The sequence below is a fragment of the Neoarius graeffei genome, chromosome 12, assembly GCF_027579695.1.
Source record: "Neoarius graeffei isolate fNeoGra1 chromosome 12, fNeoGra1.pri, whole genome shotgun sequence".
In the NCBI taxonomy this organism is placed as follows: domain Eukaryota; kingdom Metazoa; phylum Chordata; class Actinopteri; order Siluriformes; family Ariidae; genus Neoarius; species Neoarius graeffei.
This window is the reverse complement of record NC_083580.1, coordinates 58,773,336-58,798,334: the sequence shown is the minus strand read 5'-3', so window position 1 is coordinate 58,798,334 and position 24,999 is coordinate 58,773,336. Positions and strand designations below refer to the sequence as shown.

The following is a 24,999-nucleotide window of genomic DNA, read 5'->3' as shown; positions in this document are numbered from 1 at the left end:
GTCGTGTGGTGTGTTGGTGCAGGCATGAGAGGGGGATTTGGAGAGGATGGGGCGGGTGTGAGGAGAGGCTAAATTTAAATTGTAATTGGCTGACTTCCACAAGCTTGCGGGCATTTTAATGAGTCATAATAACTTCATTTAAAACCAGCTGAGCAGAAAATAGATTGGAGAGGAGCCTGTGGCCAGTATGGATTTTATTTTTTTTGTTTTGTTTTTTTTTTCTTTAAAGGCCACACTCCTTTCATCAGCAAGGCCAGATCACTCTGGCAGGCGTGATGAGTCGTTGAGTCTGCTGCCACACTGTATAGATTTATCATATCACTTTTCATATCCCAGTGCTTATATAGCCATGTACGTCAAATGTTTTTTTTTTTAAGTAGACGATACCTGGCTACTTTCAGGATGTCCATCAAACTAAAGGGGCATGGTAGCAAACAAGTAGTAGTATAATACCTGAACGAATCCTTTATACACCTCTAAAGACAGACAGCTGAACGTTTTTATTTAGGACAGTGACTTTTTTTCAATCTACCCTGACTTGCTCCCTCCCAAAAAGCTTTTCTAACTATGAATTGTCTTTGGAAGGGAGCACAAAACAAGCTTAAGTCTAGGGCATGGAAAAGCAGACTGGAAAGTAACTATTTGTAGTTTATTGTTAATAAGACCCCTGCAATGGCACTGTAAGACTTTGGAAGCCTGGCAGATAAAAATTCTGAAGATGTGCCGCCATAAATAATGAGTTCTTTCAGACTTGGCCTACTTTTAAAAACCAAAACTGCTGTTTCAGCTATTGATCACAAGCCAATAGCATTGTCCAAGCATAATTCTGATCAGCTTGGAAAGAAAACCGTATTACACTGAGTGCATTTTGTTTATTTATTAATTAATTTATTTATTTAAAGAAATTGAGTCATGCATGAGCTGATAACATGCCGAGTTGGCTATAAGCCATGTACAAGGAGATTGAGTGGAATAACTGTTTTACTGTATCTACATTCGCTGGATTTTGAGAAACGGAACATTTTTATTTTTTGCAAATTTGATAAAAACTTGTCAGGCAAAATAATTTCTGCTTAGAATGTATACAGTCTGTCAAAATGGCAGTACCAATTTTTGAAAAATGTGGTGATAATTCTTGAAAAATAAAAAAAAAGATGCGTTCTCACCATCAAATACTTTCATTCCATATTTTGTTGCTTTTTTTGGGGGTGGAGGATTTTCTTCTTCTTTAGTTTTTTGGTGGTTGGCAAACCAACTTAAAGGTGGATTACCGCCACCGACTGGGCTGGAGTGTGGCGCAGAAGATATTTTTGGGGGGACTAAAGGCCTCTGCATGCTCTTGCGACAAGGCTTTCGCAGATAGCTTTTCGCAGACAGTTGTAATTTATCGTTGAGCGGGGAGTAATAGGCGTGCGCGATGTTATTCACCGCCACAACGCAAGGGGGCGCGAAGTCGCAAAATCGCTAGGAGTAGTTGGTGGGTGTGGTTAGTGGAGTGTTTATCCTCCGGTTACTTATAATGACTAGAACTGGAGTCGTATAGATGTACGTACTTCCTCGATCAACTGCTCTTCGTGCTGCTCCATCTTCGCTCATGTTTTTAAAAATGGCGGTCGTGAAAACAAACCAAACCGGGAAAGTAGGGAAGTGGAAGTGCATGTACAGCGGATGTAGAGTGGACCAATCAGAGCCCTCTTGTCTGCAACACTGTCTGCGAGGCTTCTGCGGTGGTCACAATTTTTGGGAGGTGCGCGCAGAGCGTCTGCGAAGGTGGGGTGGGGGGGCTACGCAGACGCTATCTGCGGCGCCGTCTGCGAGGACTGGGTTGTCAGCATAAATTGGCCTTAATGAGTCAGTATGCCACATGACCTCGAGCTGTCAACATTGGAGCCTGTATTACACACTTTTTTTTTTGTTCTGTATGAAACTCAGGAACTCGGCAACGGATACCCTTGAAATGCTTCACGAGCATAACCCTTGAAAATGTCCAAGAAATTGAGTGCAGTGTGTGTCAGGATCATCTGATTGCCCTGACTTCTGCCCCTCTTGAAGCGTGAATGCCATTCAAAACACCTCGCCTGGTTCGTTGCTTCATCACCGTAGGCTTGCTGAAGCATTTCAAGTGTCTCCTTTGCAGATTAGTTTAACTCAGGATTTGATGTTTGCTCTCAACTCAGAATTTGATGTTTGCGTGAAATCACAAATGTACATATGCACATTGTCACAAGCACACGCAACACGGATCCATGGCAATGGTAATTTTTGGTGGGGGGCACAGTGAATAATATACACACCACTAATATATAATTTAAAAGTTTATATAAACTTCTGGCATTTGAATCTGAACTGCATTTCGTCTGGATGACTCTCAGTCCACAGCAAGAGTATCTCTGCCTCATTACAGTTAACCCACGGCCTGTCTATTAGCCAGTTAGTCTACATTTTCAAATAAATCTGCCACACACACACACACACACACACGATCCTGCTGTTCTCTGTTTGGTTGCAACAGGAACAGTCTGGGAACTTTTTTGATTGCACAAATCAACACCTTTTGACCAAAGTTAAAACAGTGTCTGAAAGCAGCTGTACAGGAGGACATGAAATGGGCAAACTGCAACCACTTAAAGAAAGCACAAGCAATGTGATGAATTCTGAACGCCTTTTTGTTTTCAGGAACTCCCATATTTAATAGTCAGCGGGGCAAAGTTTGCCATCCAAATCCTCGGTCTTAAAAAGGTGCCGTTTTAATGTGATGCATCATGTCTGGTCCTGGTTTTGACATTGGCGACAAAGGCACTATAATGGAAATTGTAGTTTTATATCTTGGGCTAATTTTCTTGGCTCCTTGGTGGAAAAATGGCTAATGGTGTGCATGTAATGACATAACAGCATCTCCAACATTACTTAGATTATTAGATTACGATTAACAGGGTCATCCATCGATGGCACTTAAATAAGTAGAGGAATGCTCTGGAAGCTGTTGTGCCAATTCATTGTGTACCCCCACACACACATGCACGCACACAATACTGTTGAAGTCCTTCAGCACTTCCATCCAGCAAAGCCTCACCTGCCCTTTATCTGGGAGGAGACTCTGAAGACGGAGTGTGTGCAATAGCGTGATAAATGCCTCCATCCCGCTTATCCCATTCAAACCCATCTGTTTCTGTCGGCCTCCCCTCCACAGGGGCTGCCTTATTTCAGACCTGGATTTACACATGTACGGCATGCTCCCAGGTTTACTTCCTCGTCCTCAGAGCGGGTGTGAGAGTGGCAATGGATTTAATTAAGGGTTTCATGACTAATGGCATTCCTCCCCTTCCTTTCCACTCCCCATGCTGGTGACGCGACGAGCAGAACTGTTCGACACCCGCCCAGGAAATCTGTGTGCTCTGCACATTGGTCACTTTCTGATATGCATATCCATGCGTGTATGTACGGCGGGCAAAATTGAAGGAAACACGATTTACTTCCCATGAAATGGCAATAAAAGTAAATGCTCTCCGAGGCACACTTTTATTGCGTTATGTAAGTTGGGACGATGGCTTTGGGAAACTTTTAGATCAATTTCTTAGCGCAGATTAAAAAGCTATGAATCCCATTTATGGCAGCGCTCCCTTGTGAAATGCTCTTTGAAACTTTTATATTTCGAATGAGGAGAGAATGAAGCGCGGAGCAAATATCTGCCGACAGTGCTTTCATGTGGAGGAAAAAAAAAGCAAGAGTATAGAAAAAAAGATAAAAGCAGTCCCAAAGCCATCTGGAAGTAGCCAGGACACACAAGGGTTGCTTTTATGCTTCCCATTCCACTGGGAGGTGCGGCATGAATAGCAACCGTGCATATTGTGTTATTACTGTTGCAAACACATACATGGACCTGAATACTAATATGGGGTTCTCGGTTTTAGTCCCTCTGAAAATACCTCGCTTCAAGATTGATTTGTCTTTAAAATGCACTGATGTGGGCAATTAATGTTTAATAGACAGCAACTGAGCAGGCAGTGCTTTTCTATACACTTGGTACATTTCCAGGTAAGCAAAAGAATCCACCATAACCCAAACATTGCAGACTACATAACTGAATCGTCAGAAGGTATTGATTAGTTTCCTATAACGGCACGGCTCTGGCAGTATTTCTGGCTGTAAGGTAAATTATATAAGTGCATAGCACATGCAAATGTATGCGCGCTTGTTCTGGTATTCTGATATTATTATACAGGCATGAAATTTTTCCAATTTTTGGTGGAATTCTGATTTTTATACATGTACATCTGTGAGGTCATATTTATAAGAAGTGTAAATTCGTGAAAAAAATCCGGGGTGGGGCGGGCCCTGCAACTAGATCTAGTTCTGTCCGACATGGTCTGCGTTATTTCTCAGTGTTTACAATGTACATTTTTGATACTAGCTGCTTCCTTAGTGCTTCTTGGCTCACAGAGTGTCAGCGTTATTCATTTGGTTAGTGTGGGATAATTTTAACGAATTGTGGATTGCGATGCTGTACACTATGCGGCATGAAACAAAATGGCGATGATTATGGATGCTCATGACATTGCATTGATTAAAGAGTTGGATTCTTCTGTAAAAAATAAATAAATCCATTTCGGTGGTCGTGGTGAGAAGATGAAATTATTAGAAGACAAAAGCGAGAAAGTTCTATGACCCAAACTGGGAGAGTTTATTAAGAAGATTGATCAGCCGGGCAAAGCTCTCTGTGAACTTTGCACAGATACCATCAACTACAGAGCGTGAGCTAGCTTAAATACAACCCCGATTCAAAAAAAAGTTGGGTCAAAGTACAAATTGTAAATAAAAACGGAATGCAATAATTTACAAATCTCAAAAACTGATATTGTATTCACAATAGAACATAGACAACATATCAAATGTCGAAAATGAGACATTTTGAAATTTCATGCCAAATATTGGCTCATTTGAAATTTCATGACAGCAACACATCTCAAAAAAGTTGGGACAGGGGCAATAAGAGGCTGGAAAAGTTAAAGGTACAAAAAAGGAACAGCTGGAGGACCAAATTGCAACTCATTAGGTCAATTGTCAATAGGTCATTAACATGACTGGGTATAAAAAGAGCATCTTGGAGTGGCAGCAGCTCTCAGAAGTAAAGATGGGAAGAGGATCACCAATCCCCCTAATTCTGCGCCGACAAATAGTGGAGCAATATCAGAAAGGAGTTTGACAGTGTAAAATTGCAAAGAGTTTGAACATATCATTTACAGTGCATAATATCATCAAAAGATTCAGAGAATCTGGAAGAATCTCTGTGCGTAAGGGTCAAGGCCAGAAAACCATACTGGGTGCCCGTGATCTTCGGGCCCTTAGACGGCACTGCATCACATACAGGCATGCTTCTGTATTGGAAATCACAAAATGGGCTCAGGAATATTTCCAGAGAACATTATCTGTGAACACAATTCACCGTGCCATCCGCCGTTGCCAGCTAAAACTCTATAGTTCAAAGAAGAAGCCATATCTAAACAGGATCCAGAAGCGCAGACGTCTTCTCTGGGCCAAGGCTCATTTAAAATGGACTGTGGCAAAGTGGAAAACTGTTCTGTGGTCAGACGAATCAAAATTTGAACAACTTTATGGAAATCAGGGACGCCGTGTCATTCGGACTAAAGAGGAGAAGGACGACCCAAGTTGTTATCAGCGCTCAGTTCAGAAGCCTTCATCTCTGATGGTATGGGGTTGCATTAGTGCATGTGGCATGGGCAGCTTACACATCTGGAAAGACACCATCAGTGTTGAAAGGTATATCCAGGTTCTAGAGCAACATATGCTCCCATCCAGACGACGTCTCTTTCAGGGAAGGCCTTGCATTTTCCAACATGACAATGCCAAACCACATACTGCATCAATTACAGCATCATGGCTGCGTAGAAGAAGGGTCCGGGTACTGAACTGGCCAGCCTGCAGTCCAGATCTTTCACCCATAGAAAACATTTGGCGCATCATAAAACGGAAGATGCGACAAAAAAGACCTAAGACAGTTGAGCAATTGGAATCCTACATTAGACAAGAATGGGTTAACATTCCTATCCCTAAACTTGAGCAACTTGTCTCCTCAGTCCCCAGACGTTTACAGACTGTTGTAAAGAGAAAAGGGGATGTCTCACAGTGGTAAACATGGCCTTGTCCCAACTTTTTTGAGATGTGTTGTTGTCATGAAATTTAAAATCACCTAATTGTTCTTTTTAAATTATACATTTTCTCAGTTTAAACATTTGATATGTCATCTATGTTCTATTCTGAATAAAATATGGAATTTTGAAACTTCCACATCATTGCATTCCATTTTTATTTACAATTTGTACTTTGTCCCAACTTTTTTGGAATTGGGGTTGTATAAATATTTGAATAATTGGTCTGTGTGGAAATGTACTAGGCCAACTGTTCATCTTTGTAGAAAATACCCAGGTGCTATAGGACCTGGCAGACAGCAGGTGTATAACAGTTAAATACTTCAGAATACAATTTTGCTAAACATTGCTATGTTCTGTACAGACTATTCTCAAACCATTACTTTGAGTAGTAGCTGGTTACCCCAGACTTCCATGTCAAATTTGGTGAAGATCCCTCAAGAAATTGTGATGTTAACCCAATACAAACAAAAATCCAAACGTCCACCACCCAGGGGCCTACCGGGGACACCCTGGGCCCCATACATGAATTTTGTTTATATGTGCAAAATTTTGGGTAATCCCCGGACCCACTTGCCAAATTTGATGAAAATCCGTCGAGAAATGACGGCGTTGGCTCAAGACAAACAAACTTTGCCGCTTATTATATAGATATCTGCTTTACATGTAGATGCATTGCTTATTGTTAAATGATATTTTGAATATTAAAAATTAAATAGTATCGCATCTGAGTAATCTGATTTACTGTCGAGTTTACATGCACTCTCAGGAAATAAAGTACATTATTGTACCTTTAGGGCTACACCAGCTTGTCACTGGGGCAGTACCTTCTAAAACAGTGTTTAGCGCCGTCTAGTGGGCTGCGATTCCCCCCCCCAAAAAAAAAAATATTGACGTTAATTTTTTACTTTTAGTAGGGTACAATTTCTGGGATGCATCCAACGTCATATCTGCCTCATTAAGCTATGGTCATGCTACAGCTCGCAATGCTTTGCAGTGGGTTATCAATGAAAATGAGACGTTTTGATGGCAATATACACGTGAGCTAAAAGTTGTGGTCACACAGCATGCCAACACTTGACTGTCGCGCCTTTGCGCACTTGAGTGTGGCACGGTTCGAGCGGCCACGCTCGCTCATAGAGCACGTTATGCGTCCGCTTGGGACCCGGTCGTTATGGGAAACACCTGATGTTGATTTGAGCACAACCAGCATGCACCAATATGGACACTGTTTTCACAGAGGCTTTGCGAAGCATTATCATCATCACCATCACATTTGTTTCTAGCCATGTTATCATGCTGTGTAAATAGTCTGCTTTCTGTTTTGCTTTTGTAAATCATCATCATTGGCGCCTCAGTCTCGGGAGACCATACGGGTAGCGCCCTTGGAGTGTCATCTGTCTCTGAGTTTCTGGCATCGTCTGCTGTGACTGAGCAGGCCGATGCGTGAGTTGCAGTTGGTGCAGACATACTGGGATGTTGGGGTTGCTGCTGCACTCTTCTGTCTCACTCGTTTCTCTGCAGCTTGCTGGCCTCACCTTACATTTGTCTGCTATGCCCTTTCGTACAAGCTGTCTCCAGGTTCCTTGGTCCTCGGCCTGTGCTTCCTAGCTGTCAGGAGGAATGCTGCATGCCTTGAGGTCCCTCTTACACACATCCTTGTAGCGGAGTGAGGGGCGGCCAACTCTTCTGGTGCCGGTGGCCAACTGTCCGTACAGGACGTCCTTTGGTATCCTCCCATCCTCCATACGCCGGATGTGTCCCAGCCATCAAAGGTGGCGCTGACTCAGAAAGGAGTATATGCTGGGGATGTTTGCGCGCTGCAGGATCACACTGTGTGGGACGCGGTCTTGCCAGCTGATTCTCAAGATGCGCTTGAGGCACCACATGTGGAAGGAGTTGAGCCGGCGTTCTTGCCTCATGTAGGTGCTCCAGGTCTCACTTCCATATAGCAGGGTGCTGAGAATGCAGGCCTGGTAGACACGGATCTTGGTGTGCTCTGTCAGCGCGTTGTTTTCCCACGCTCTCTTCGTTAGCCGAGCCATGATGGTGTTTGCCTTTCCAAGCCGTTTGTCCAGTTCTACGTCCAGCAAGAGAGTGTTGCTGATGGTCGACCCCAGGTATGTGAAGTTGTTGACTGTTTCCAGGGTGACGCCGTCAATTTTAATGGAAGGGTTAGTAGGTGTGTCCTGTGCGCTGACGTTGGTCTTTTTCAGGCTGATGGTGAGCCTGAACTACTTGCAGGCATCGGCGAAGCGGTCTCCGAGTCTCTGGAGGGCATCCTCGGTGTGGGTCACAAGGGTTGCATCGTCCGTGAAGAGCATCTCCCTGATGAGCACCGACCTCACCTTGGTCTTTGCACGCAATCGTGTTAGGTTGAACAGCCTCCCATCGGACCTGGTGTGCAGATAGACGCCATCAGTGGATGAGTCAAAGGCATATGACAGTAGCAGGGAGAAGAAAATCCTGAAGAGGGTCGGTGCCAGCACGCAGCCCTGCTTCACGCCACTGTTGATGGGGAAGGAGTTTGAGGATGAACCATCATATAAGACTGTTCCCTTCATGTCAGCATGGAAGGAGATTATCATGCTGCAGAGTTCTGGGGGGCAGCCAGTCTTCCTGAGGAGTTTAAAGAGGCCCTTCCTGCTGATGAGATCGAAGGCCTTGGTGAGGTCAATAAACATCATGTAGAGTGGCTGACCTTGCTCTCTGCTCTTCTCCTGTAGCTGTCGAAGGGAGATCATAATGTCTGTTGTTGACCTGCCTGCCCTGAAGCCGCACTGGGATTCCGGATACACACGGTCTGCCAGGAGTTGCAGCCTGTTGAGGAGGATGCGGGCATACACTTTGCCAACGCTACTGAGGAGCGAGATCCCTCTGTAATTGTTAGTTACTATGGTCACCCTTGTTCTTGTAGAGAGTCACAATGGTGGCATCGCGCATGTCTTGGGGGACTGCTCCTTCCTCCCAGCAGAGACAGAGCAGCTAGTGCAGTGGCTGAAGCAGTGCTGGTTTTCCCACGTTTGATGGCTTCAGGCTGGATGTTATCGCTGCCAGGTGCTTTGTCGTTCAGGAGGGAGTCGATGGCTTTGCTGAGCTCCTCCATTGTGGGCAGGTCCTGAGTGCTGCTAAGGGCTGCATCTGAGACCAATGTTTCTTGGGAGTACAGCTTTGAATAGTGCTCCACCCACCTGGCCATCTGCTGCTCGCAGTCTGTGATCTTCTCCCCCGTCAGAGAACTCAGGGGCAGTGATCCCTTTCACTGTGGGGCCTAATGCCTTCTTAATGCCACTGTACATTCCATGGATGTTCCTGGACTCAGCACAGTGCTGGATTTCCTCGCAGAGTTGCTGCCAGTACTAGTTTGCGCACTGCCTAGCGAGATGTGTGGTGCTGCGGTTGCTTCTGAGTGCAGCAATCGTCTGTCTGGCCTCGATCGCTGGTTTCATCCTTGGAAGGTATGCGTTGAGCCAATCCTGGCTGGGCCTCTCCTTCTTGCCAAATGTGGACATGACTGTGCTATATATGGCGTCCTTCATGGTGTCCCACTTGGCTGTAGCATCATGCTCTGGCAGGTCCTGGAGGGGCCTGGTCTAGGGTGGACACACACACTTCCACCTTGGAGGGAACCAACATCAGTGTGGTGTTGATGCAAGGGCGACCTTTTGGCTTGGAGCAGTGTAGCATGTGAGGCTGCAGGCGCGCTCTGCTGCTCATGAGGGCATGATCAGTGTTGCAGTCAGCACTGTGGTAGCTTCTTGTGGAGAGGACGCTGTTCAGGGCAGAGTGCCTGGTAATGACCAAGTCGAGCTGGTGCCAGCGATGAGACCTGGGTTGCTTCCATGACACTTTGTGTTGTGGCTTACACTGGAAGAAGGTGTTTGTAATGCACAGGTCATGGTAAGTGCACAGCTCCAGCAGTCTCTGGCTGTTTTCATTGGTCTTTCCAGTGCCATGGTGTCCCAGGCAAGTAGGCCAAGAATTGTAGTCTGCACCAATTCTGCCATTAAAATCGCTGAGGAGGACTAACGGATCGTCTTTTGGGCAGCCTTTGATCAGTTCATCGAGCTGCCCATAGAACTGGTCTTTTGTGTCTTCTGATGACGTGAGGGTGGGGGCATAGACACTGAGGAGGTTGACAGGACTTGCAGCTGTAGCAAGATGAATGGACAGGAGACGTTCAGAACCCCCTAAGGGAGGCTTGACCGATGCCAGGAGGGTGTTCTTGATGGCAAAGCCAACTCCGTGCTGGTGGGGCTCCTCCGGTACACGGCCCTTCCAGAAGGAGGTGTAGTTTTCCTCTCTGAGGGAGCCGCTGTCAGCGAGCCTGGTTTCCTGGAGGGCAGCTATGCTGACATTCAGTCTGGTGAGCTCTGTCGATGATGGCCGTCTTCCTTGTGTCATCCACCTCCCGAAGGTCATCAGAGATGCCTGTGCACATGGTGTGCATGTTCCAGCTTGCAAGTCGAAGAGCTGGAGTCTTCTTTGTTGGTTTCTTGTTTCTTTTGTCTGGTGCGGAGTTTCCGTCTGCTTGTCATGCTGAGCAACACACTGAGTCGAGGTGGACTGCCAGCCACCTTAGGGGCTCCACTCCTGATTTTCTGTCTGGGTTTACTCCCATAGCCTTTCCTTCTCCCGAAGGTGTCCACAAGGTAGCGGAGCCAATGTCTAGTGGCCAGGGCATGGATGCTGGATGTTCGGGGTGTCCTTGGACCCAGGGTCTTCACATCCTGAGGCTGTCCAGCCCTCCTAAGCACTTCGTGGGTTTGAAGTCAGAGTTTTCCTTCTCTTAGACTGGCTGCTGACCAAGGCTAACGAGCCCAGTCTGTTATACCCAGTTATACCGCCAGGCACTCGGTCGCGCCACACAGCAGGCTCTGTGAGAACAGGGGGCCCCGCATGAAGGTGCTGCTGTGGACACAGTACTGTAGGAGAGGCCATACACAAGGACCTCCTGCCCAGTGGAGCCAGACAGGGGTTCTGCTGCGATCACTACACCTGGAAAGGAGAGGCTGTAAGAGATGCTACACTTTCATTTGGCAAGCGGGACGTCCGGCCCAGACCTCGCATGCCCCCCCCTTTGTAAATATTACACCTGCTAATAAACACACTTCCTGCACTTGGATCCATCTACCGCCATCTATCTTGTAGTGTCCTGACCCCCAGATCTTTAACCCAGCCACATATAAAAAGTTGTACGCCTCCATGCTCTTCCAGGTTTTCATCTGTATGTCTGTGTAGAACGATGTCTGCAACACCAGGTAGTTTGAGATGTCAGGGAACTCAATGGATGGATAATTTTCCAGCTCATAACGAATGAATGAATGACTTTATTTAAACATAAGTTGATCAGCAGAGCTGGTGCAGTCATGCATGTACAGATGCAAATAATTATAAATATAAAAGATTAAAAATATACATAATCTTTAAAAATCTTAATCTGTTGATTGTTAATTATCTTCACATTAAGTTAATAGTATGCATAACTATTGTCTTTGTATTTAGTTACGGCTACAATAGGATCAAAATTTATTCTACTGATGTCAAATTTAGCAAGTAAATTTTTCTTTCATAGGAAAAATCCTTCTTTGTTAGCGTGTAAGGATCTAATCCCATTGGGTGGTTTCTATATTCACTTCTTTTGAGTGTACTACTTGGTTTTAATAAATTGCTTGTTTGCTGTACATAAACATGATAATAAAAGTTATTGTGTTAATGGACCACACTCCACTTTTGGATCATTAATCCCTTTTGACTGAGAATGCCCTGCATGCATGGTTTGATGTTGGCTTCTGGCACATCCATACGGTTTTATATACAATGCCTACAATTAAAAACAGTTTGTTTTTATTCCATTTGTTTAATTCCTGGGCTCCCATCTGTAACAGGGAGTGATGTTGCATCTCATTAATACACTTTCCAATATATTATTAGACTGTAATACAATAGATGAGCCAAAATAATTGGGAGGTCTTTTTTTTTTTTAATGGGCCCTGACTCGTTACAAGTATGAATAGGTGGGCATCAAAGCAGAAAAGGTTGAGAACCCCTGCTCTAAGGTACTTATTTGTACCCTTTATATACTGCTTGGGAAAATATCTGCATCTTTCTGGCCCTAAAAAGGTACATATGGTTACCTTCAGGTCCAATAATGAGCTCTAGGGGGTACATCAGTGTAGTGTACCTTTTGGGGACAGAAATTGACTCCTACTGTTCCCCTGTTTCTGACAGTGTGCATGTTCATTGTTCACACTGGATCTGGAAACGTGTTGGGTATAAAAATGCCAGGAGATTGCACAATATATGTTGAAATTGTAAAATGCGTCCAGCTTCAAGCTTCACACCCCCCTACCAGGGCGTTTCCCCTGGACCTCACTGGGGGCCAAAGCGGCCCCCCAGCCCCCAGTCTTCATTTCCGTATGGGTCTGCAGCCCTGACAGGGTTTTTTTAAAGTCAGTCTCTCATCCCTGATTATAGTATTCATAGGGACTTGTATAGCAGATGCCACACAATAATAAGATTAATAATACATGGATGAAAAAGTTGCTGTTATTTAACAATGAAAAACAGTTGTTGAAATGGTGAGGAAGTCATTTATTTTATGTGATATTTATCCTCTGCCACCAAGGGCTATTCATTAAAGCAGCACATGTACTGTATTTAAACAAATATAATGAAAGTGTGTATGAAGGCTGGCCAGGGATGATGCATGTGTATGCAGTGCTTAGGCATGTTTATCTACTGGAGCATAAGATCATGATGTTGCTTGTCTGCACAGTCTCGGAGGGATGACTCTGGAGGAAGGGCTGGAATGTCTGTCAGGACATTGTAAAAACGGTTTAGTGAGGAAGTCAGTGGGGGTGTGTCACACTGTCCACATTTGTGAAGGAAAAAACAATTATGGAAGTGACCTTTTTTTTTCCCTCTCTTCCCCCTGCCTAAGACCCTCTCTTCTTTTTTTTTTTTTTTTAAACTAAGGAAGGATGTCTTTTTCCATTTTAACCTGCAGGTGATTAACTTTTTTTTTTTTTTCTGGACATACTTAATGGAGACGCAGTGGAGGAAAAAAAAACTTGGACTCAAACGATAAACAACTATGTAAATCACTGCACCTGAGAGCAGTTAAACAACTGTGCGTGTTTTCGACAGTTCCTGTTTTTTTTTTTTTTTTCTCCGATTTCCTATTAACCAAGTTCTGTGATTCGCTGTGGTTCTTTGAGTTGGCTCACTAATTTGGCTTGGGTTTTTCAGTATTATATCTGAGGTTTTCCTTTGAAGGATGGCTTTTTGTGGCTTAGGGAAACTGTTTGTGTCAAATGTGGAAGCCAGAAACTGTTATAAGTAATGATTCCCAAAGTGTTCCTATGTCCTAGTTACTGTCCCATTGGGCATTGTATTGCCTGCTGGCTCCACCCCCAGGGTTCTGACCTGGGCCTTAATAAAACCAAAGACTGCCTTTGACAACGTGTGACTTGAAAGCAGGAAATAATGGGCCCTAAACGCTAAATCTTTACAGGTTATTGACCTGTGGAGAAAGCACATGTACAGCAGGCTCTGCTGTCTGACTCCCTGATCGTCTGGATCATGTGCTGCTCGCTAAGTGGCTAGCACACTAGTGCATTTGTGAGTTCCTGGTAGGGATTTCTCACATCTTGAAGAACCTCAGGCCTACCATAAGTCTCCATGGCTTTTTTTTTTTTCCCTTCTTCTTCAGACACACAGTCACTGAGGTCATGGACATTTTTGCTTCCTGATCTTTGTCTGTTGCTGGTTGATATTGTCTCATTAAGCCATGTTTCGTCATGGTACTGAGAGCTGACAAATGAAGACAGAGCTTGCCCAGGCCTCCTGCTGCTCTGTCTTTAGCCATAAAGGCATTTACAGCACTGTAAAGGCACCTCAATTGCTGTATCCAGCGGGTTGCTGAAGTTTCAGTGGTCGTTTGGGGAAGGGTTCACCGTGTGGTCATCCTCTCAGGTTCTGCTGGAATAAATAAAAGCGAGCTTGTGGGAAGGGCTCTACTTACAGCCAACCTCACAGCTATCGATCAGGCACCAGAGCTCACTTCTTGCTCCATTTTTGCCATGATGGTATCAATTCCCTTAGACCTAAGGTGGCTTCATAGTGTGTCCTACATTAACTGATTTGCCCAGGAATGGCTCTTTACAAAGAATGTGGCTAAGCTCATGCTTGAAAAGGGTCGGTTTGAAATGGTCCGATTCTGTGCTTATGTACTTTATGCTAGCATCACCGTTCTACTTGTAGCTAGCCATAGTGCCAACTGGATAGCTCATGATTGTTGGGAGAAAATGGATGAAAATGGAAGTCAACTGTGCAGAGCTGGTGGTAGTCATCCAGGAGGCCTGCTGTCATTTTCAGCCTCTTCACACTAGTCTGGCCTTGTTGATTCCTCCCGGATTGCCTCCACTTCTGAAAGGTCTTTGTCTTGGCACTCCGGCACAGCGAGTCATAATTTAAAGAACCAAGGACCGATGTTCTAGGGGGTGAAAGGAAGCAGAAAACACATGGGCCCTTTGACCTTTTGTAGCTTGGGGGCAGAAGGCTGCAAACCGACACACTAGTGGGATTGTACATAGTGTTTACTTTGTCCTCACGTATAGAGATCAGACTACCAAGACATTAGAAGGGCCTGACATGACAGAAGTCCAGAAGTCTACCTACCTTGCCTTGTCTCAGCCTGTGCCTGAACCGAAATCCCTCCATACCTCAGGACCCAAGAGCTAAAGCAACCGTCTTGTACAGAGAAAAGCTTTCAGACCCCGCACCCGCCCTTCAGTCCTTTCCGGTTTATTTGTCTCTCGCTCTCTCCTCTCTTCTCTTCAGTCCAAGCAGGCAAAAACGGATTATGAGATTTAGCATCCTTAAAACAAGAGCGAACCATTGTGCCAATATTCATTTTAAGAATGTAAACTCGAAACTCATTTTGGATGTGTAAGAGTATTTGCTCGGTCAATATTTGTCTGCTTTTGGTCTGCACCTAAACAAGCTCTCTTTCTGGACTGTTGTCAACAGTAGCGCAAATATTTTCAATGGTTTAATCTCTTCAGATCTTTTCTGTGAATGAACTTTTTTTTTAAATTATGATTTTAATTAAAAACTGTACTGTGTACCTGTTTGGTAAAGACTCTGCAGGTTCAAGGATTTATAGTTGTATGCATGTGTTTGATGTATTTGCTCATTGCAATCCCAGTATTTTTGTCGTGGTTAATAATACTAATAATACTAATAAAAAGGCCTCTGCCTGCAGTACACATCTACTTGAGCAAGGGAACATGCAGTTCCTGGCTGTCCTTTCCAATTGGCAGCCTCTGTACTGCTGTGTGACTGATAAGAGGGTAGTGTAAATAAAACGGTACAGCACAGAGTGTTACCGCTAAGGAAACAGTCAGAGCATGCCGTCTGCACGCATTGTTCTGAAGGAGCTCTGTTTTTGCGTTTTTATGGATTTTTTGCTACCAAGCATACTGTCTTATATAACCGATTTGTGTAGGCTCACCGAGCAGCTAGGGTGTGTTTGTGGCGTATTCGTTTTTTCCTGTTCTCATCCGAAGCACGGAGAGCAAGCCGATTAGGTTGCCTGATGAGGAGCCGGTTCTATAAGTACTTGATGGTCTCTTCATTACAGCCTTGTTTTTTAGTAGCAGATTCTGATTCTTTGTTCATCGCAGTGTGATCTGAATGTAGATGTGTGCTATATCTCTGTGCACCCACCACTCTGGATGCTGTTTGCGTTTTACGCACTCGTCCATGAGGCCTCTCTTCGGCAGCACGAGTGTCCTCTTTTAGAGGCAGTAAATCCCTCTCTTCCAGTTGTGCAATATTTCAGAGGGGAAGTGAAAAGGGAACAGGCTAGTGTGGCACGTGGCACCTCTCCTTTGCTTCTTGGGAACCTCAGTTGTGTAAGGGCCCATTATGTCAGGTTCGGCCCCGCTGTGGCAACTCCAAGGAGGTGCGGAGGAGGAAGTGGAAGTTGTTAGAAAACAGCTCTTTTATAGCCATGGCTTTTTCTGTGCTGAAGAGCCGGTTATTTCTAGCCTTGGCCCTCTGCTCGCTTTCAGCACCACAGCTCTGAAAAAACACAGAGGGTGGGGTGATGAAGGGGTTTAGGAGCTTGAGGATACAGTGCCAAACCTAACTGAGGTGTTTTTCTTGTGTTTTTCTCCACCCTTACTTAACAGAAAAGCACCTATTGATCAAAGGGAAAGACTGGAATTTATCACTTTAATTTTGTGACCTTTTTTTTTTTTTGCTGCAGCAGCAGCCTAAAAGCACACCCCTGCTGGGTGGTTGCATGCTGTATGAACTCGTTCTAGGTAATGATCCACTGTTGTTGTTTTTGTTGTTTATGTGGCTGTTGGGATTTAAGGCTTGTAACTCTCGCTGCTACGCAGCGTTATGATTTAGCGTGTACGTGGATTTTTCACAGTACCTGAAGAGCCCAGATGTGCTGTTGCTTTGCCCTGAGCACTGATCCCTACGCCCCCAACTAAAAGCCTATCTATACTTCTGTGCAAGTTTCAAAAATCTTCAGACTGTTGTAAAGCACTTCCCACATGGCTTTCTTTGGGAAAGGTCCATCTCTGAAACAGAAATCTGTATGTCCTGCTCAGCTTTGCAACAATTTGCTAATAATGGAGTGTAAAAGGGAGGTTGTTTTGCTATGAAAACCTTAATCTACTAACTAAGCAATAAAACACTTTGAGGCATGCTGTTCTAGGAAAATAATCCACAATGGGGTGGTGGGATGCAGCACAATATAAAGTGGAGTTATTGTTACCACCCCGTGGTTTATTATTTTTGCTATAACAGCATATCCAAATATGCTTTATTCCTCTTGCATCACAGCAGTTTGCCAATTGCTACCAATATATACAGTGGTGCTTGAAAGTTTGTGAACCCTTTAGAATTTTCTATATTTCTGTATAAATATGACCTAAAACAACATCAGATTTTCACACAAGTCCTAAAAGTCGATAAAGAGAACCCAGTTAAACAAATGAGACAAAAATATTGAACTTAATCATTTATTTATTGAGGAAAATGATCCAATATTACATGTCTGTGAGTGGCAAAAGTATGTGAACCTCAAGGATTAGCAGTTAATTTGAAGGTGAAATTCGAGTCAGGTGTTTTCAATCAATGGGATGACAATCAGGTGTGAGTGGGCACCCTGTTTTATTTAAAGAACAGGGATCTATCAAAGTCTGATCTTTACAACACATGTTTGTGGAAGTGTATCATGACACGAACAAAGGAGATTTCTGAGGACCTCAGAAAAAAGCGTTGCTGATGCTCATCAGGCTGGAAAAGGTTACAAAACCATCTCTAAAGAGTTTGGACTCCACCAATCCACAGTCAGACAGATTGTGTACAAATGGAGGAAATTCAAGACCATTGTTACCCTCCCCAGGAGTGGTTGACCAACAAAGATCACTCCAAGAGCAAGGCGTGTAATAGTCAGCGAGGTCACAAAGGACCCCAGGGTAACTTCTAAGCAACTGAAGGCCTCTCTCACCTTGGCTAATGTTCATGAGTCCACCATCAGGAGAACACTGAACAACAATGGTGTGCATGGCAGGGTTGCAAGGAGAAAGCGACTGCTCTCCAAAAAGAACACTGCTGCTCATCTGCAGTTTGCTAAAGATCACCTGGACAAGCCAGAAGGCTATTGGAAAAATGTTTTGTGGACAGATGAGACCAAAATATAAATTTTTGGTTTAAATGAGAAGCGTTATGTTTGGAGAAAGGAAAACACTGCATTCCAGCAGAAGAACCTTATCCCATCTGTGAAACATGGTGGTGGTAGTATCATGGTTTGGGCCTGTTTTGCTGCATCTGGGCTAGGACGACTTGCCATCATTGATGGAGCAATGAATTCTGAATTATGCCAGTGAATTCTAAAGGAAAATGTCAGGACATCTGTCCATGAACTGAATCTCAAGAGAAGGTGGGTCATGCAGCAAGACAACGCCCCTAAGCACACAAGCCATTCTACCAAAGAATGGTTAAAGAAGAATAAAGTTAATGTTTTAGAATGGCCAAGTCAAAGTCCTGACCTTAATCCAATCAAAATGTTGGGGAAGGACCTGAAGCGAGCAGTTCATGTGAGGAAACCCACCAACATCCCAGAGTTGAAGCTGTTCTGTACAGAGGAATGGGCTAAAATTCCTCCAAGCCGGTGTGCAGGACTGATCAACAGTTACCGGAAACATTTAGTTGCAGTTATTGCTGCACAAGGGGGTCACACCAGATACTGAAAATGAAGATTCACATACTTTTGCCACTCACAGATATGTAATATTGGATCATTTCCCTCAATAAATAAATGCCCAAGTATAATATTTTTGTCTCATTTGTTTAACTGGGTTCTCTTTATCTACTTTTAGGACTTGTATGAAAATCTGATTATCTTTTAGGTCATATTTATGCAGAAATATAGAAAATTCTAAAGGGTTCACAAACTTTCAAGCACCACTGTATACAGTACTGTGCAAAAGTCGTTGGCACCGTACCTTTTTTTTTATACAAAATTTGTTAGAGATTTCCATTTTATGACTTCTACATTATCGAGTCAGTACAAAAACAGTTGAGTTCCAAGCGTTCATTTTCCGACACAACATTAAATGTGACAGAAAAAAAAAGTTTGGATCTGAGCAGCATATTACATCAGAGACCACTTTTCAGATTAAAAAAGAAAACATAATGAAGGCTACTGGGTTCATTATGTTTTCTTTGAAGCGAGTGTGACAGTCAGTGTCCAGAAGAACTGTGGCTGGTTCTGCAAGATGCTCAGTGAAACCTACAGCTCATTTCCTTATAAAACTGCACTCATTGTACCTGAGACTTAAAGCAAAGGGTCGCCTCACACCAAATATTGACTTTTTTGTTTCTTTTAATATGACTTACTGCTGTGTTTTTTTTTTTTTTTTTTTTTTGTTTTTTTTTTTTAATTTGTTTTCATTCTCATCTCATTATCTCTAGCCGCTTTATCCTTCTACAGGGTCGCAGGCAAGCTGGAGCCTATCCCAGCTGACTATGGGCGAAAGGCGGGGTACACCCTGGACAAGTCGCCAGGTCATCACAGGGCTGACACATAGACACAGACAACCATTCACATTCACACCTACGGTCAACTTAGAGTCACCAGTTAACCTAACCTGCATGTCTTTGGACTGTGGGGGAAACCGGAGCACCCGGAGGAAACCCACGCGGACACGGGGAGAACATGCAAACTCCACACAGAAAGGCCCTCGCCGGCCCCGGGGCTCGAACCCAGGACCTTCTTGCTGTGAGGTGACGGCGCTAACCACTACACCACCGTGCCGCCCTTAATTTGTTTTGTCTTTTTTTAATTTCGAAACATATTTTCATTTCATCTTTTTTTTTTTTTTAAAAGCCATTTTTGGTCTACAGCATTTCTTTACATGAGCCTAAGACTTTAGGCAGCTATAAACAGTCATTCCTTCACCAGACTCTCTCTCTCTCTCTCTCTCTCTCTCTCTCTCTCTCTCTCTTCCCTTGTTGATAGGGTGACCATTTCCATAACACCAAAAAGGAGGACATTATGCGGCATATCGATAAATTACTATGGTGTACGTAGGACTCTGGTATACTCTCATTTACAATACAATTTTGTGTAGCTGGAAAGGAAAAAATATTAATGAAAAGTCAAGTGTTTGTTCACAGTATTTGTATTTATTCAATACATTGTGGTGTTCAAAAACTGACCACCGAGATGAATCTTTTAAAGTGCAGAGTGCCACAAAGCATATGTGTGGACTTAAAGGAACAGTCCACCGTACTTCCATAATGAAATATGGTCTTATCTGAATTGAGACGAGCTGCTCCGTACCTATCCGAGCTTTGCGCAACCTCCCAGTCAGTCAGACGCAGTCAGATGCGCTGTCACTCCTGTTAGCAATGTAGCTAGGCTCAGTATGGCCAGTGGTATTTTTTGGGGCTGTAGTTAGATGCGACCAAACTCTTCCACGTTTTTCCTGTTTACATAGGTTTATATGACCAGTGATATGAAACAAGTTCAGTTACACAAATTGAAACGTAGCGATTTTCTCTGCTATGGAAAGTCCGCACTATGACAGGCGTACTAACACCTTCTGCGCGCTTCGACAGCGCATTGATACGGAGCTCAGATATCAATGCACTGCCGAAGCGCGCAGAAGGTGTTAGTACGCCTGTCATTATAGTGCGGACTTTCCATAGCATAGAAAATCGCTACGTTTCAATTTGTGTAACTGAACTTGTTTCATGTCACTGGTCATATAAACCTATGTAAACAGGAAAAACGCGGAAGAGTTTGGTCGCATCTAAGTACAGCCCCAAAAAATACCATTGGCCATACTGAGCCTAGCTACATTGCTAACAGGAGTGACAGCGCGTCTGACTGCGTCTGACTGACTGGGAGGTCGCGCAAAGCTCGGAGAGGTACGGAGCAGCTCGTCTCAATTCAGATAAGAGCATATTTCATTATGGAAGTACGGTGGACTGTTCCTTTTAAATGTAAAAAACAAATAACAGGTAACATACATAATAAAAAAAATGATTTTTTTTAAAAAGCACAAATAACCTTTTATGTAAACAATAAAGGAGATTTGTTAAAAAAAAAAAACATTTTCAACTGCTCAAAAAGTATAGCATTTCTAAAGTGCTTCAGTCTTTTGGGGACTTGTCTTCAGTGTCTTCATTTGTATTTGTGTGTTTGCACGTGTGCGTGCGCAGCAGTCCACCTGTATTTAAGCAAACTCCACATTCACCCTTTGTAGCAGCTCAGGAGACAACAGCACCTCTCATGGCTCAGGGCTTCCAAGCCCCCACTGCCCCTTGGGCCTGTTTATACCCTGCAGGGACTGGTACAAATAACAACGTAGCAACAATACTGTTATCAACCTTCAAAAAACTGTATTGTTTTCAACCCAATAAATATAAATATTTCATGTAGCCCATCAGTGAAATCATAAGACTAGTGTACTCACCAAAATAGTTGATTGTCTATCTGCAATACTTCTGTTCTTTCCTGGCTGCATCCAAGAGTTTTTTTTTGTTTCCAATGAACTTCTTGTACACCTCTGTGCAGGGATGAGTGAAATTGACACACACTTGCAGCTCAGCCTTGACACTGTCCACATCCAGACGATTCCTCTCGTTTCTCCATGCAGTTGTCATCATTGAAAATACTGTACACGTTCTGTGTGTGCGTTGCTGCACGGGATGGAGAAAATGTAGGCGCTGACCTTCCTGAGATTCACAAGTGGTACATCTGCTTTGGAAAACAGTTTCAAATATCGTTCCTCACTGTGGCAACCTTCCATTTCTGGTGAGCTGAAGGAACCTTCCACCATGGCATATTATTCCTCATACAGTCCATCTACGGTATATCAATGTCCAGATTGCAGGCCTGGACAGCAGCACTGTAGTCTTCAAATGGCACAGCAGTTGTGAGGCCAAGCTTGGCCACTTTGCTATGAAAGCTTGTGTCAGAGAAGTCATATCTTTCAGTGAGCTGTATTTCTTTGCTCTTTCATAAAAAAACAGAAAATCTGGTTCACATTTTTTTTTTTGACTGGCAAGGGGGCAGCTGCTTCAGTTTGCTGTTAACAGTAAACCCAAAGAACCTGTCCTTCATCCTTCTTTCTAGCTTTTGCTTTAGTTCAGTCATTACCTTAAACACAGATGTAATGCTGAAGGATTTTGCCTCAAGTGCTTCGATCGTGTCTGAGAACACCTTCAGAACATGACTGAGAAACAGAAAATGTGTCTCTGACACCTCATTTCTTTCCTCTCCAAAACATCTCAACACAATTCTGGCACATTCCCTCTCACCCACACTCTCTGGAAGTAGCTGGTCAGGGCCTTCCAATATTTCAGGATTCTGTCGACGGATGGCAGCAGGGACAACCACCTGGTGACAACATGCCGCAGCAGGTTGCATTCCTCCACTTCCACAAACTCACAGAATTCCTTCAGTTGTGCTGTTCTGCTTGCTGATGTGCTGAAATGGCTGGAAACCTTCAGCGCAGCATTTTCCACATCAAAATCAAGGCTGCTTGCTGCATATCTGGTTGCGTTATGCAGAATATGGGCCAAACAGTTTGCAGGGAGCACATCTTTTTGGCTCGGTTTCAACTTCTGATACACACTGTTGTGTTTTCCATAATTGACACTGGCATTGTCTGCTGCATATGCAGACATGTTCTTCACTTCTAAGCCAGACGTCTCAAGTTTTGCCAGCAGCTGGTTTGTTATGGCCTCTGACGTTTCGTTGCTGTCACTATAGAAATTCAACAGGACACGTTGGATGCCTTCATCAAAGTGAAAATACCTTACCACAATGGGAAAACACTTGGTCGTTCCAATATTTGAGGCGTCGGTTGCCACGAAGAAGGGTAGGTTGTTTTCTTTTATGTAGTCGGTATGTAACTGTACAGAATAGGGCCCGAGGACGTTCTCGCACAATGCCTTGGCTTTTGATCGGCCACAGGTCATCCCTTTAGCTGTGGGCGAGTCACTGAAAATCTCCCAGTCCACTTTCACGCCGCAGTCTACACTTCTGTATGACTGGTGATTCTTTACAGCATGGTAAACCTTACACAGCTCAGCAGCAGTTATTTTATTATCCAAGGGCGATGAAGCTTCACGAAAAAATGTCCTCATTGAGGAGGTACCTGCTGCACGTCTATTGCTTTTATGTTTCTCGGTATCCGCATGCCGTTCAATGGCAGCTTTTCCCTTACTGCTTATGTCAACATCACATTGACAAAGTTTGCAGAAGCCATGGAATGAGTCTCGACTGCTTTTCGACATAGTCATGCTCTTTCATCCATTCTGAATTGAACGAGGTCTTGTGTTTTGGCATGATGCTAACTTTGTCAATGAAGCCGGCATGCATATGACGTAGCAGCACATGGAGCCTTGTTTACGTTTTTAACCAATGATATAGCAGATATTGATCTGACACCGCTCTTAGCCAATCATCTGTTAGACCAGATATGTTACCTTGTATTGCATCCCAGCAAAGATTTTAGAGCTCTGCTCTTCAAGCCTAGTGCCTCAAAAAGGAGGACAAATACGCGTCCGGCTTGATGCTGCGCCGGCCGCCGGACAGGGCATTCAAAAGCCGGACTGTCCGGCCAAAAGCCGGACGTCTGGCCACCCTGCTTGTTGAAGTTGATCAGACAAACTCACCTGAGAAGCACACAGTCCTCCAGTCTTTCCTGTGTCAGAAAACATAAAGTTGCATCTCTTTACTCTGATTGTTAAAGTGATGACACTGGAGACTCCTTCCAAAAACCCACCTTGCACAAAACTTCAAGGTCCTGTGTGTATTCTGTTTCTATAAAAGCAATCATGTATTAGAACAAGCACATTGTTATAAAGCTATGATTTGCCTTTAAAGTAGCATCACTGCCAGAGCTGCTGTTTTTGAAAATTAATCAACACCTTCTGACAAATCAGAATCAAGAATTCAACAATGCTTCAGCCAAGTAGTGGTATAAATAAGTGCTAATAAATGCTTCTGTTTTCTTAAGGAAGCCTGTAGCATATTCAAAAACTGTCCATATCGGTCAAGTGGTGTATTTCTTTTGGGTTGGGTTGAGCTGCTTTTCTCTCTTACAACACTACAGTTGAATTACTTGTATAGCCAGTTTTTAAGGACTGTTTTTGTAACATGATTCTGTATCGCCTTCACAAAAAACTGTAGCAGTCTCGCCTCTGTCGACGTATGTTACTATGTTGTTTGACAGAATAAAGTGTTTACGTATTACTACTTGCTGTTTGCTGCCCCTCCCCTTTTGTATGATGGACAGCCTGCAGATAGCTCAGAAAGGAGTATATAAATGTTTCAGGCTTTCAGAATTGTCTCTTGTTCTGTTTTTGAATGCATAAACCAGGATTTACCCCAGCACTTCTTACTGTCCCATCCCAGTTGATTTAAGCATGTGTTTTCTTATGAATTGCAAATGTAATAACATGCCAGTTGCACGTTGTTTTTTTTTGCATGCCGTCACGTTATTGCACTATTTATTCTCCTAATAAAAACTGAAAGGTGTTTCTTCCTGTCTCACGCGAGGGTACAGTATGTTTTGTAACTTCATAATGGTTGCGAAACAGGCCTTGGCTTCATCTAAATCGCACTGTGTTATATTAACTACAGCTTCCTGTTTTGGTTGCTGTGGTGCTGTAATCCTCCGAAGGGGTGCTGGAAATGTAGCAGACCATGCAGTTGTTGTTGTTGTTGTTGTTGTTGTTGTTAATAATAATAATAATACATGTGCTTAACCAGTAGAGAAAATGAGCATAGCACATAGGAGAGCTCTGACCCATAATAACCCCCTCTGATCAAATGCACAAGAGACTGCAGCCTGACCACGGAGTTTGTATTTGGATTCCAGTTGCGACACTTTTGCACATCCACATTTTATGACCATGACTTAATAGAAAGGACTTGTGTCCTGGGTTGCTATATATATATATATATATATATATATATATATATATATATATATATATATATATATATATAAAAATGTGTGTGTATGAGTGATTCCACGCTTATGGGTACTGAAATGGGGACATGAACTTATTTTTAAAAATTCACCTAAAACCATTTCTTTTCTTTTTTTTACCATCAGGTCACAAAACATCTCATCTCATTATCTCTAGCCGCTTTATCCTTCTACAGGGTCGCAGGCAAGCTGGAGCCTATCCCAGCTGACTACGGGCGAAAGGCGGGGTACACCCTGGACAAGTCGCCAGGTCATCACAGGGCTGACACATAGACACAGACAACCATTCA

General features: G+C 43.6%; 1 protein-coding gene across 3 annotated transcripts in view; it reads left to right on the top strand.

Moving 5' to 3' along the window:
• The window catches only part of zbtb16a (zinc finger and BTB domain containing 16a), a 177,095-nt gene that overhangs the window by 88,359 nt on the left and 63,737 nt on the right, over nucleotides 1–24,999 (top strand). The window lies entirely within an intron of this gene.